This window comes from Gossypium hirsutum, chromosome A09 (assembly GCF_007990345.1).
Source record: "Gossypium hirsutum isolate 1008001.06 chromosome A09, Gossypium_hirsutum_v2.1, whole genome shotgun sequence".
NCBI classification, from domain to species: domain Eukaryota; kingdom Viridiplantae; phylum Streptophyta; class Magnoliopsida; order Malvales; family Malvaceae; genus Gossypium; species Gossypium hirsutum.
The window spans coordinates 17,921,356-17,932,495 of record NC_053432.1 but is presented as its reverse complement, the minus strand read 5'-3'; the positions used below and the strand labels follow the sequence as shown (position 1 = coordinate 17,932,495).

General features: G+C 32.7%; 1 non-coding gene across 1 annotated transcript; it reads right to left on the bottom strand.

Annotated features, from left to right (window-relative positions):
• Positions 1 to 10,684: 10,684 nt before the first annotated feature.
• On the bottom strand, positions 10,685 to 10,791 carry LOC121207290 (small nucleolar RNA R71). Its single transcript, XR_005902381.1, has one exon. It is a non-coding gene; the product is annotated as a small nucleolar RNA R71 (small nucleolar RNA).
• Positions 10,792 to 11,140: the final 349 nt, after the last annotated feature.

The following is an 11,140-nucleotide window of genomic DNA, read 5'->3' as shown; positions in this document are numbered from 1 at the left end:
GGAGATATTTGATTCGTAATACACAGGGGTCAGAGTAATAAAACCCTAAAACAGGGGAAACTTTAATGAATAAATTGTAGTAATTGGCTAAATCAAAAATTCTGGAAATTTTATACGAGAAAGATATATGAATCTAGTTTTACAAAAAATTTACGGAATTTGATTTTGAGTTTTGTAACTCGAGATATGAATTTTTAAGCGACTATGATGTAGTTAGCTAGCTTGTTTGGAAATTTTAAGATAAATTGTTTGAGCTGTTTAATTAATGAATTAAGTCCGTTAACACCTCGTGCTCGACTCCGGCGATGGTCTTGGGTACGAGGGCATTATATTCGGTGGTATCAGAGCTATTATTTAGTCAGTTATCGGACTAACCTAGCATGTGTAAGAGTCTAACTATACTTGCCACGGATCCGTGATAGTGTGATTCCTCCCGATGAGTGTGAGCACCGTCTTGTTTAGAAAGAGGTACTCTCAAACCGAGCTACACTGACCATGTTTAATGTGATGTGAAGGTGTTTGAATAAAATTACGATTATGATGAGTCTCGATTTAGAAAAGTATGAATAAAAATTTATGATATATATATGCGATAACACGTGAGATGAAAGTTCATGTTGTGATAAATATCCATACTTGCTTAATGCTCATATGATGTAGTGCACTTGGCTTACTTGATAAGATGAACAGGATAACGAGAAATTCGTAAAGGTATGAGTAAAGGTTCCTAATATCATGATATGAATGAAAATATCATTGGCTTGATTGAACGTTGAATGTTGATGAATGTCAATGATATTTTTTTTATGAGATAAATGATTATAATGAAATGAACTTATCTATGTTAAATTGTTTGGATTGAATTATATGATTGTAATGATGTTGTTATGATGATGGAAATTGTGTCATATGTATTTGTATGAGAAATTTGAGTCAGAGGCCCTACAACCCCTTTCCCTTATCGAAGTGGTGCTTATGATGGAATTTCATGAGATTTGTGCTGAATAAGTTTCCAGTTGAGAAACCAAAGAGTTCAGTGCTAGAATAATTATAAATATGATTAGAGATTGAAAAATGAGTTGATAAGTAAAGTCAAAGCTAGAAAAGTATCAGATTGGCATAAGGATTATTAGAGTTATGCACTGTTCCAATTAGAGAAGAAATTTATTTTGATAAATCAAATTACTAAGGTACAACGTCGAGAAAAGTGCAGATCAAAATTTATTCAGAACTAGTATTCTTTAGTGAAAAGTAATATGAAATTTGTGATGGTAGAAATAATTGGGGAAATGATATCTGAAATGTGTAATATCTGAGTGTGACAGTTACGGCTTGACAGATTTTAGTAGTTTCTTCTAAGATGTTCTATGTGTTTATTCGTTCCCAGAAATATTTCTATGGTTGTTGATCTTTTGAAGAAATTCTTGTTATATGGGGATGTTTTCTAATCCTGATTTTAGACGAAAACATTGGTAGCCTGACTGGTTTATAATTTGTATTGTTCTATTCCTTCGGGCATTCTATTATATTCTGCGCGATAAAAATTGATGAGAGAATATGTATGATAGTATGATTCTGTTTCTTCTACTTGATGCTCCATTTGATATGTATATATGGGAACATACATTGTTCTTGTTGCATTTGATTCTAGTGAGATTAAATGATGTTTTCTATTTGATTTCTTTTCTCTAAGGAATTATCGGGATCTTCTATATTTTCCTATGAGTTTGGTTTTCGATTTTCCGGCATAGTATCGTATCTTGGATTTCTTTATTATAGGTTTCTCTATTTTGGATTTCTTTATTCGATTTTCTTGTTATCTTTATTCCATAATTTGTCAATTATGACTCATGTTCAGAGTGCATTCTTCAGCTCGTGATAATCATGTCAAGTATGACTATACTTCTGATGTTGAATTTCAGATTGGATCTGATTCATGGTATTATTATTCTGAGGCTTATACAGAAAGAATTGTATGAAGCTCACAGTGAAAATTTTCCTATTCATTTAGAAAGTAATGACGTGTATTGTAATTTGATTTAGATGTTATTGGATTATGATTTATTGAATATAAAAATCTGTATGATTATTTCGGAAGAGTGTAGGTCCCTTTGATTGTTGGATTTCTTGGAATTTTAGTCTCCATTATGTTAAGATGACAACGGAAACGGAGAAGGGTTGAAAATTTAAGAACAATTATGAGATGAGTCCGTAAGATTTCAGAATATATGAGAAATTAAAGAGATATATTGGAGGCATCGCCTGAGTGAAAGTTCTTCAGTACCGAATATGAAATTGAGGAAACTAAGTGAAGACCACTTTTCCGGTAAGATTTTCGGGGACGAAAATCCCTAAAGGGGAGAGAGTTGTAATATCCTGAATTAGGGCCTAATTAGAATAGTGGTTTCGTGACCACAAACTTGAGATATAAATAATTATTTGATGATTATTTTGAGGTCTATGATATGATTGCATGATTGTGTGAAAATTTCGTGAAGAAATTCTATGCATAAAGTGCTTAATTTGAAGTTAGGGACTAAATTGAATAAGTTGTAAAACTTTCATTCTAGAAGTTTCTAGTATGAAATTGCTTTGAAATATTAATTAGGAGGTATTAAATAGGAATTTTAACAATTTCTAAGTTTATGGACAAAAATTGGACATGGATGGAACTTTTGGAAAGTTTAGTAAAAAGGGCATTTTGGTCATTTAGGGGTAAAATGAATTAAAAGCCAATTTTGCTCATCTTCTTCGCCATGGACGTGTATACCAAGGGAGGCTCCATGGCTAGGGTTTCCAAGCTTCCAAGCTCGATTGTAAGTCCATTCTAGCCTTGTTTTTAATGATTTTTACGTTTTTGGAGTCCCGGTAACTTAATTTAACTTATGCTAGCAATAATTCAACCTAGGGTTCATAATTGGAAAAATACCCATAGGTGAAATTTGTGTATTTTGGTGTTATGATAGAATATGAGGTTTTAAATTATGTTAGACAACTTGTGCTGCTCGGTAAAAATACCTAATAGTCATAAGTAGATGTTAGAGTGAGAATTTGATGTTGCCATAGAAGGGAAAAATTACCCACATGTCATAAAACATAAGAAAATAGGATGAAGTTTAATTTCCGAACCTTGGGGCAAAAGTGCAAATATGCAAAAGTTTAGGGGTCAAAATGAAATTTTGTAAATATTGATTTTTGGACCCGTATAAATAGTGTGACTAATTATTAGGCTAAATGTTATATTATAGATGAAGGAAGTCGAGATTCGGGCTTAAATCAGGAAAATACAAGGTTATGGACTAAAATGGTAAATTGCCGTTTCTGGATCGAGGTAAGTTCGTATGATAATAATAATGTAATGTTATGTTTGAATTATATTTCTTACTATAATTGCATATATTGTATGATTTAATATATTGGAAAAGTTGATGGAATGGTATTTATGATGTGGAAATATGACATGAAAGAATGTTACATGAAATGCAAGAAAATGATGATACATGACAAGTGATATATGAAATATGTGATATATGTTATGTAAATTCTTAAAAGCTGATTTGATATTTGAGTTGTGTCTTATTATACTATGAATGGACAATTGGTACTATGGATAGTGAGATCGACACTTCGAGTAAGTTCGTACATAAATAATCTATCGATTCTTTTTATGTTATTATATTTTGATACATATGAAATGTGGCTTTCTATCAAATGGTTATTTGATGTAAGTTATGAATTTAAATTAACTACGGATAATTTAGTAAAATGTTGAAAAGTGAGGAATTTCCCGGTTGAACCTTCGGAATAGAAACGATACAAATGAACTATTGTGAGGTCACGTGTGTAGTACTAAGTGCAAGCTACTACGTGTACCAGATAATTGGTCGCATGTGTAGTACTAAGTGCAGGCTACTACGCGTACCCGAAAACTGTGATCACGTGTGTAGTACTAAGTGCAGGCTACTACATGTACCCGATTATTGGTCGCATGTGTAGCACTAAGTGCAGGCTACTATGCGTACCAGATAGCTTCGGCTACAAGTGTGGAAATGGGAAACTGTGCAGGCAATTGTGTATCTGTTATTATTCCGATGAGTTCAACAGGAAATCGATTAAACGAAAACACATGCGAAAGTGATTATGTGATAAACAAATGCAAGTATATATTTATTTGAATTTATGAGAAATATGCTCGGTATTTGAGCGAACCTTGGTAAAATGGAATGGATTAAGTGAATTGTGCAAAAGTGAACTTTAGTAGTAGAACAGTGTTGAACAGCAGTAGTGCATGACTTTGAAAATTTACCAAAAATTGTGTAAGTTGAATTATATTTCAAAAAAAATTATGGAATTAAAGATTAATGAGTCTATTTTCATATAAAAGAAACAGGGGGAGCAAAAGAGTTATATATTATGTGATATTATAATTTTTGTGAGACAGTGTCAGAATAAATTCGAGATCCCTTGTTCTGACTTTAGAAATTCATCATAAATTGTAAAAAATTTATTTAGAGTCATACATTACATGCATGGATTCCTTATTGATTCTAGTTTTATGAGAAATAAACGGAAAATCATTGGAACTCTGTACAGGGAGATATTTGATTCGTAATACACAGGGGTCAGAGTAATAAAACCCTAAAACAGCTGAAACTTTAATGAATAAACTCTAGTAATTGGCTAAATCAAAAATTCTGGAAATTTTATAGGAGAAAGATAAATGAATCTAGTTTTACGAAAAATTTACGGAATTGGATTTCGAGTTTTGTAACTCGAGATATGAAATTTTAAGCGACTGTGATGCAGTTAGCCAACTTGTCTGGAAATTTTAAGATAAATTGTTTGAGCTGTTTAAATAATGAATTAAGTCCGTTAACACCTTGTGCTCGAATCCGGCGATGGTCTCGGGTACGGGGGCGTTAAATTCGGTGGTATCAGTGCTATGGTTTAGTCAGTTCTCAGAGTAACCTAGCATGTGTAAGAGTCTGGCTATACATGCCACGGATCCGTGATAGTGTGATTCCTCCCTACGCGTGTGAGCACCGTCTTGTTTAGAAAGAGGTACTGTCCAACCGAGCTGCACTGACCATGTTCAATGTGATGCGAAGGTGTTTGAATAAAATTACGATTATGATAAGTCTCGATTTAGAAAAGTATGAATAAAAATTTATGATATATATATATGTGATAACACATGAGATGAAAGTTCATGTTGTGATAAATATCCATACTTGCTTAATGCTCATATGATGTAGTGCACTTGGCTTACTTGATAAGATGAACGGGAAGGTTCCTAATATCATGATATGAATGAAAGTATCATTGCCTTGATTGAACGTTGAATGTTGATGAATGTCAATGATATTTTTTTTATGAGATAAATGATTATAATGAAATGAATTTATCTATATTAAATTGTTTGGATTGAATTATATGATTGTAATGATGTTGTTATGATGATGGAAATTGTGTCATATGTATTTGTATGAGAAAGTTGAGTCAGAGGCCCTCCAACCCCTCCCCCTTATCGAAGTGGTGCTTATGATGGAATTTCATGAGATTTGTACTGAATAAGTTTCCGGTTGAGAAACCAAGGAGTTCAGTGCTAGAATAATTATAGATATGATTAGAGATTGAAGAATGAGTTGATAAGTAAAGTCAAAGCTAGAAAAGTATCAGATTGGCATAAGGATTATTGAAGTTATGCACTGTTCCAATTAGAGAAGAAATTTATTTTGATAAATCGAATTACTAAGGTAGAAGGTCGAGAAAAGTGCAAATCAAAATTTATTCAGAACTAGTCTTCTTTAGTGAAAAGTAATATGAAATTTGTGACAGCAGAAATAATTGGGGCAATGATATCTGAAATGTGTAATATCTGAGTGTGACAGTTACGGCTGGATAGATTTTAGCAGTTTCTTCTAAGATGTTCTATGTGTTTATTCATTCCCAGAAATATTTCTATGGTTGTTGATCTTTTGAAGAAATTCTTGTTATATAGGGATGTTTTCTAATCCTGATGTTAGACGAAAACATTGGTATCCTGACTGGTTTATAATTTGTATTGTTCTATTCCTTCGGGCATTCTATTATATTCTGCGCGATAAAAATTGATGAGAGAATATGTATGATACTATGATTCTGTTTCTTCTACTTGATGCTCCATTTGATGTGTATATATATGGGAAGATACATTGTTCTTGTTGCATTTGATTCTAGTGAGATTAAATGATGTTTTCTACTGGATTTCTTTTCTCTAAGGAATTATCGGGATCTTCTATATTTTCCTATGAGTTTGGTTTTCGATTTTCCAGCATAGTATCATATCTTGGATTTCTTTATTCGGTTTTCTTGTTATCTTTATTCTATAATTTGTCAATTATGACTCATGTTCAGAGTGCATTCTTCAGCTCGTGATAATCATGTTAAGTATGACTATACTTCTGATGTTGAATTTCAGATTGGATCTGATTCATGGTATTATTATTTTGAGGCTTATACAGAAAGAATTGTATGAAGCTCACAGTGAAAATTTGCCTATTCATTCAGAAAGTAATGACGTGTATTGTAATTTGATTTAGATGTTATTGGATTGTGATTTATTGGTGATAAAATCTGTATGATTATTTCGGAAGAGTTCATGTCCCTTTTATTGTTGGATTTCTTGGAACTTTAGTCTCCATTAACCAAATTGAGATCTAGTTTTATGTCAAGATGACAAAGGAAACGGAGAAGGGTTGAAAATTTAAGAACAATTAAGAGATGAGTCCGTAAGATTTCAGAATATATGAGAAATTAAAGAGAAATATTGGAGGCACCGCCTAAGTGAAAGTTCTTCAGCACCAAATATGAAATTGAGGAAACTAACTGAAGACCACTTTTTCGGTAAGATTTTCGGGGACGAAAATCCCTAAAGGGGGAGAGAGTTGTAATATCTCGAATTTGGGCCTAATCAGAATAGTGGTTTTGTGAACAACAATCTAAGATAGAAATAATTATTTTATGATTATTTTGAGGTCTATGATATGATTGCATGATTGTGTGAAAATTTCGTGAAGAAATTCTATGCATAAAGAGCTTAATTTGAAGTTAGGGACTAAATTGAATAAGTTGCAAAACTTGCATTCTAGAAGTTTCTAGTACGAAATTACTTTGAAATATTAATTAGGAGGTCTTAAATAGGAATTTTACCAATTTCTAAGTTTATGGACAAAAATTGGACATGGATGGAATTTTTGGAATGTTTAGTAAAAAGGGCATTTTGGTCATTTAGGGGTAAAATGAATTAAAATACAAAATTAAAAGCCAATTTTGTTCAAATTCTTCACCATGGACGTGTACACCAAGGGAGGCTCCATGGATAGGGTTTCCAAGCTTCCAAGCTCGATTGTAAGTCCATTGTTGCCTCGTTTTTAATGATTTTTATGTTTTTGGAGTCTCGAGAACTTAATTTAGCTTATACTAGCAATAATTCAACCTAGGGTTCATAATTGGAAAAATACCCACAGGTGAAATTTGTGTATTTTGGTGTTTTATGATAGAATATGAGGTTTTAAATTATGTTTGACAACTTGTGCTACTCGGTTTTAAGTGAAAACGAGTAAAAGGGCTTAATCGGTAAAAATACGTAATAGTCATAAGTACATGTTAGAGTGAGAATTTGATGTTGACATAGAAGGGAAAAATTATCAACATGTCATAAAACATAAGAAAATAAGAGGAAGTTTAATTTCCAAACCTTGGGGCAAAACTGCAAATATGCAAAAGTTTAGGGGTCAAAATGAAAATTTGTAAAAATATGATTTTTGGACCCGTATGAATAGTGTGACTAATTATTAGGCTAAATGTGATATTATACATGAAGGAATTTGAGATTCGGGCTTAAATCAGGAAAATACAAGGTTATGGACTAAAATGGTAAATTGTTGTTTTGGATCGAGGTAAGTTCGTTTGATAATAATAATGCAATGTTATGTTTGAATTATATTTCTTACTATTATTTCATATATTTTATGATTTAACATATTGGAAAAGTTGATGGAATGGTGTTTATGATGTGGAAATATGACATGAAAGAATGTTACATGAAATGCAAGAAAATGATGATATATGACAAATGATATATGAAATATGTGATATATGTTATGTAAATTCTTAAAAGTTGATTTGATATTTGAGTTGTGTCTTATTATACTATGAATGGACAAGTGGTACTATGGATAGTGAGATCGACACTTCGAGTAAGTTCGTACATAAATAATCTATCGATTCTTTTTATGTTATTATATTTTTATATCATATGAAATGTGGCTGCCTATCAAATGGTTATTTGATGTAAGTTATGAATTTAAATTGATTACGGACAATTTAGTAAAATATTGAAAAGTGAGGAATTTCCCGGTTGAACCTTCGGAATAGAAACGATACAAATGAACTATTGTGAGGTCACGTGTGTTGTACTAAGTGCAGGCTACTACGTGTACAGGATAATTGGTCGCATGTGTAGTACTAAGTTCAGGCTACTATGCGTACCAGATAGCTTCGGCTACAAGTGTGGAAATGGGAAAATGTGCAAGCAATTGTCTATCTATTATTATTCCGATGAGTTCAACAGGAAATTGATTAAATGAAAATACATGTGGAAGTGATTATGTGATGAACAAATGCAGGTATATGTTTATTTGAATTTATAAGCAATATGCTCGATATTTGAGCGAACCTCGGTAAAATGGAATGGATTAAGTGAATTGTGTAAAAGTGAACTTTAGTAGTAAAACAGTGTTGAACAACAGCAGTGCATGACTTTGAAAATTTACCAAAAATTGTGTAAGTTGAATTAAATTTCAAAAAAAAAATATGGAATTAAAGATTAATGAGTCTATTTTTATATAAAAGAAACAGGGGGGAGCAAAAGAGTTATATATTATGTGATTTATAATTTTTGTGAGACAGTGTCAGAATAAATTCGAGATCCCCTGTTCTTATTTTAGAAATTCATCATAAATTGTACAAAAATTATTAAGAGTTATACCTTACATGCATGGATTCCTATTTTGAGTCTAGTTTTATGAGAAATAAACAGAAAATCATTGAAACTCTGTACAGGGAGATATTTGATTCGTAATACACAGGGGTTAGAGTAGTCGAACCCTAAAACAGGGGAAAATTTAATGAATAAGCTGTACTAATTGGCTAAACCAAAAATTTTGAAAATTTTGTGGGAGAAATATATATGAATCTAGTTTTATGGAAAATTTACGGGATTGGATTTTGAGTTTTGTAACTCAAGATATGAATTTTTAAGCGACTGTGACGCAGTTAGTTAGCTTATCTGGAAATTTTAAGATAAATTGTTTGAGCTGTTTAATTAATGAATTAAGTCCGTTAACACCTCGTGCTCGACTCCGGAGATGGTCTCGAGTACGGGGGCGTTACAACAAGATTTTTTCGGATTAGGTTGAAACCTAATAAGGGGATCCATAGATCGAGTTAATGCAACCCTAGAGTGTTAATTAGAGAAAAGTATCGGTTATTCAATCTAGGGATTAGACATTATTAGTCTTGAATAGGGATAATAACATAACTTAGGGATCTCTACGGAACAAGTTGAATGAATAAATCGTCCGGTTCGGAGCCAGAATAACAAGTAAAGTCTAGGTGGATTTTTCCTTAGTTATTGTCTCAAGTCAATCGATTTTCCCAAAAGCAATTCCCCAATTCTTTTCTCTGTGCGTTCTTAGCTTAAATAATTAGTTAATTTAAACAAACCCTTATATTCTTAGGCTAGATAATAAAAAGATAGTTATCACTAGTACTTTTGGTTCCCTTGGGTACGATATCCCGGTCTTGCCATTACTATACTACTGTTCGATAGGTACACTTGCCTACATTGAGATAATAGTTAGTCTAGGTTTGATCTTCATTATAAATATTTATTACTTGTTATGAATCACGCGATCAAGTTTTTGGCGCTGTTGCGGGGGAACTAAAATATTAGGAACGCTTAATTTTTTATTACTTTAGCCATTTATTTTTCTTGCAATTTAATTTAATTTAATTATTATTATTTATTAATTTACATTTTTATTTCTCTTGGCAGGTTTCTATAGTTTATGACTAGAAGAAACCCGTCGGGACCATTACTTTTTGGCAAAGAAATCGATCCTACAATTCACAGAAATGAAAGAGAAAAAAGGCGCAGCTTAAGATACATAGAGAACGAGCAAGAAGATGATACTCAACCCCCAATCGAAGAGATGGCTGAAAACTAAGGCAAACAGCTACCTCCTGTAATTGCGGCTAATCAAAATCCTGCTCCACGCACTATGTATGATTATGCTAAACCTTCTTTAACAGGAACTGAGTCTAGCATAGTGAGACTGGCTGTAGCTGCAAATACTTCTGAACTGAAACCTAACACAATTCAAATGATACAACAGTTTGTTCAATTTGATGGTTTCCAGGATGAAGATCCCAACGTTCACTTAGCAAACTTTCAGGAATTTTGCGATACATTTAAAATCAATGGCGTTTCTGATGATGCCATTCGTCTTCGGTTATTTCCTTTTTCATTAAGGAACAAAGCTAAACAGTGGTTGAACTAATTACCACGAGGGTCAATTACTACTTGGGAACAAATGACCGAAAATTTTTACTAAAATACATTCCACCGACTAAAACGGCTAAATTACGTAATGATATCTCTTCTTTTATGCAGATGGATTTAGAAACACTTTATGATGCATGAGAGAGATACAAGGACTTACTGAAAAGGTGCCCTCACCATGGCTTACCGCTTTGGCTTCAAGTATAAACATTCCACAATGGTCTGAATCCCTCGACTCGGCAAATGGTTGACGCGGCTGCTGGCGGAACCATCAACAATAAAGCACCAGAATATGCCTATGAGTTTATAGAGGAGATGTCACTGAATAGCTATTAGTGGCAAGTTATGAGGACAAAGCCAACGAAAATAGCCGGTGTTCATAATGTCGACTCAGTTATTATGCTATCAAATCAGGTAGAACTTCCTAATAAAAAAATTAATGGTTTACTTGGCTCTACGCAGGTACATCCAGTAATAAGGTGTGACGCAAGTGGATGAGGTGTGCATACAGAATATCAACCCTTCAATCCCACA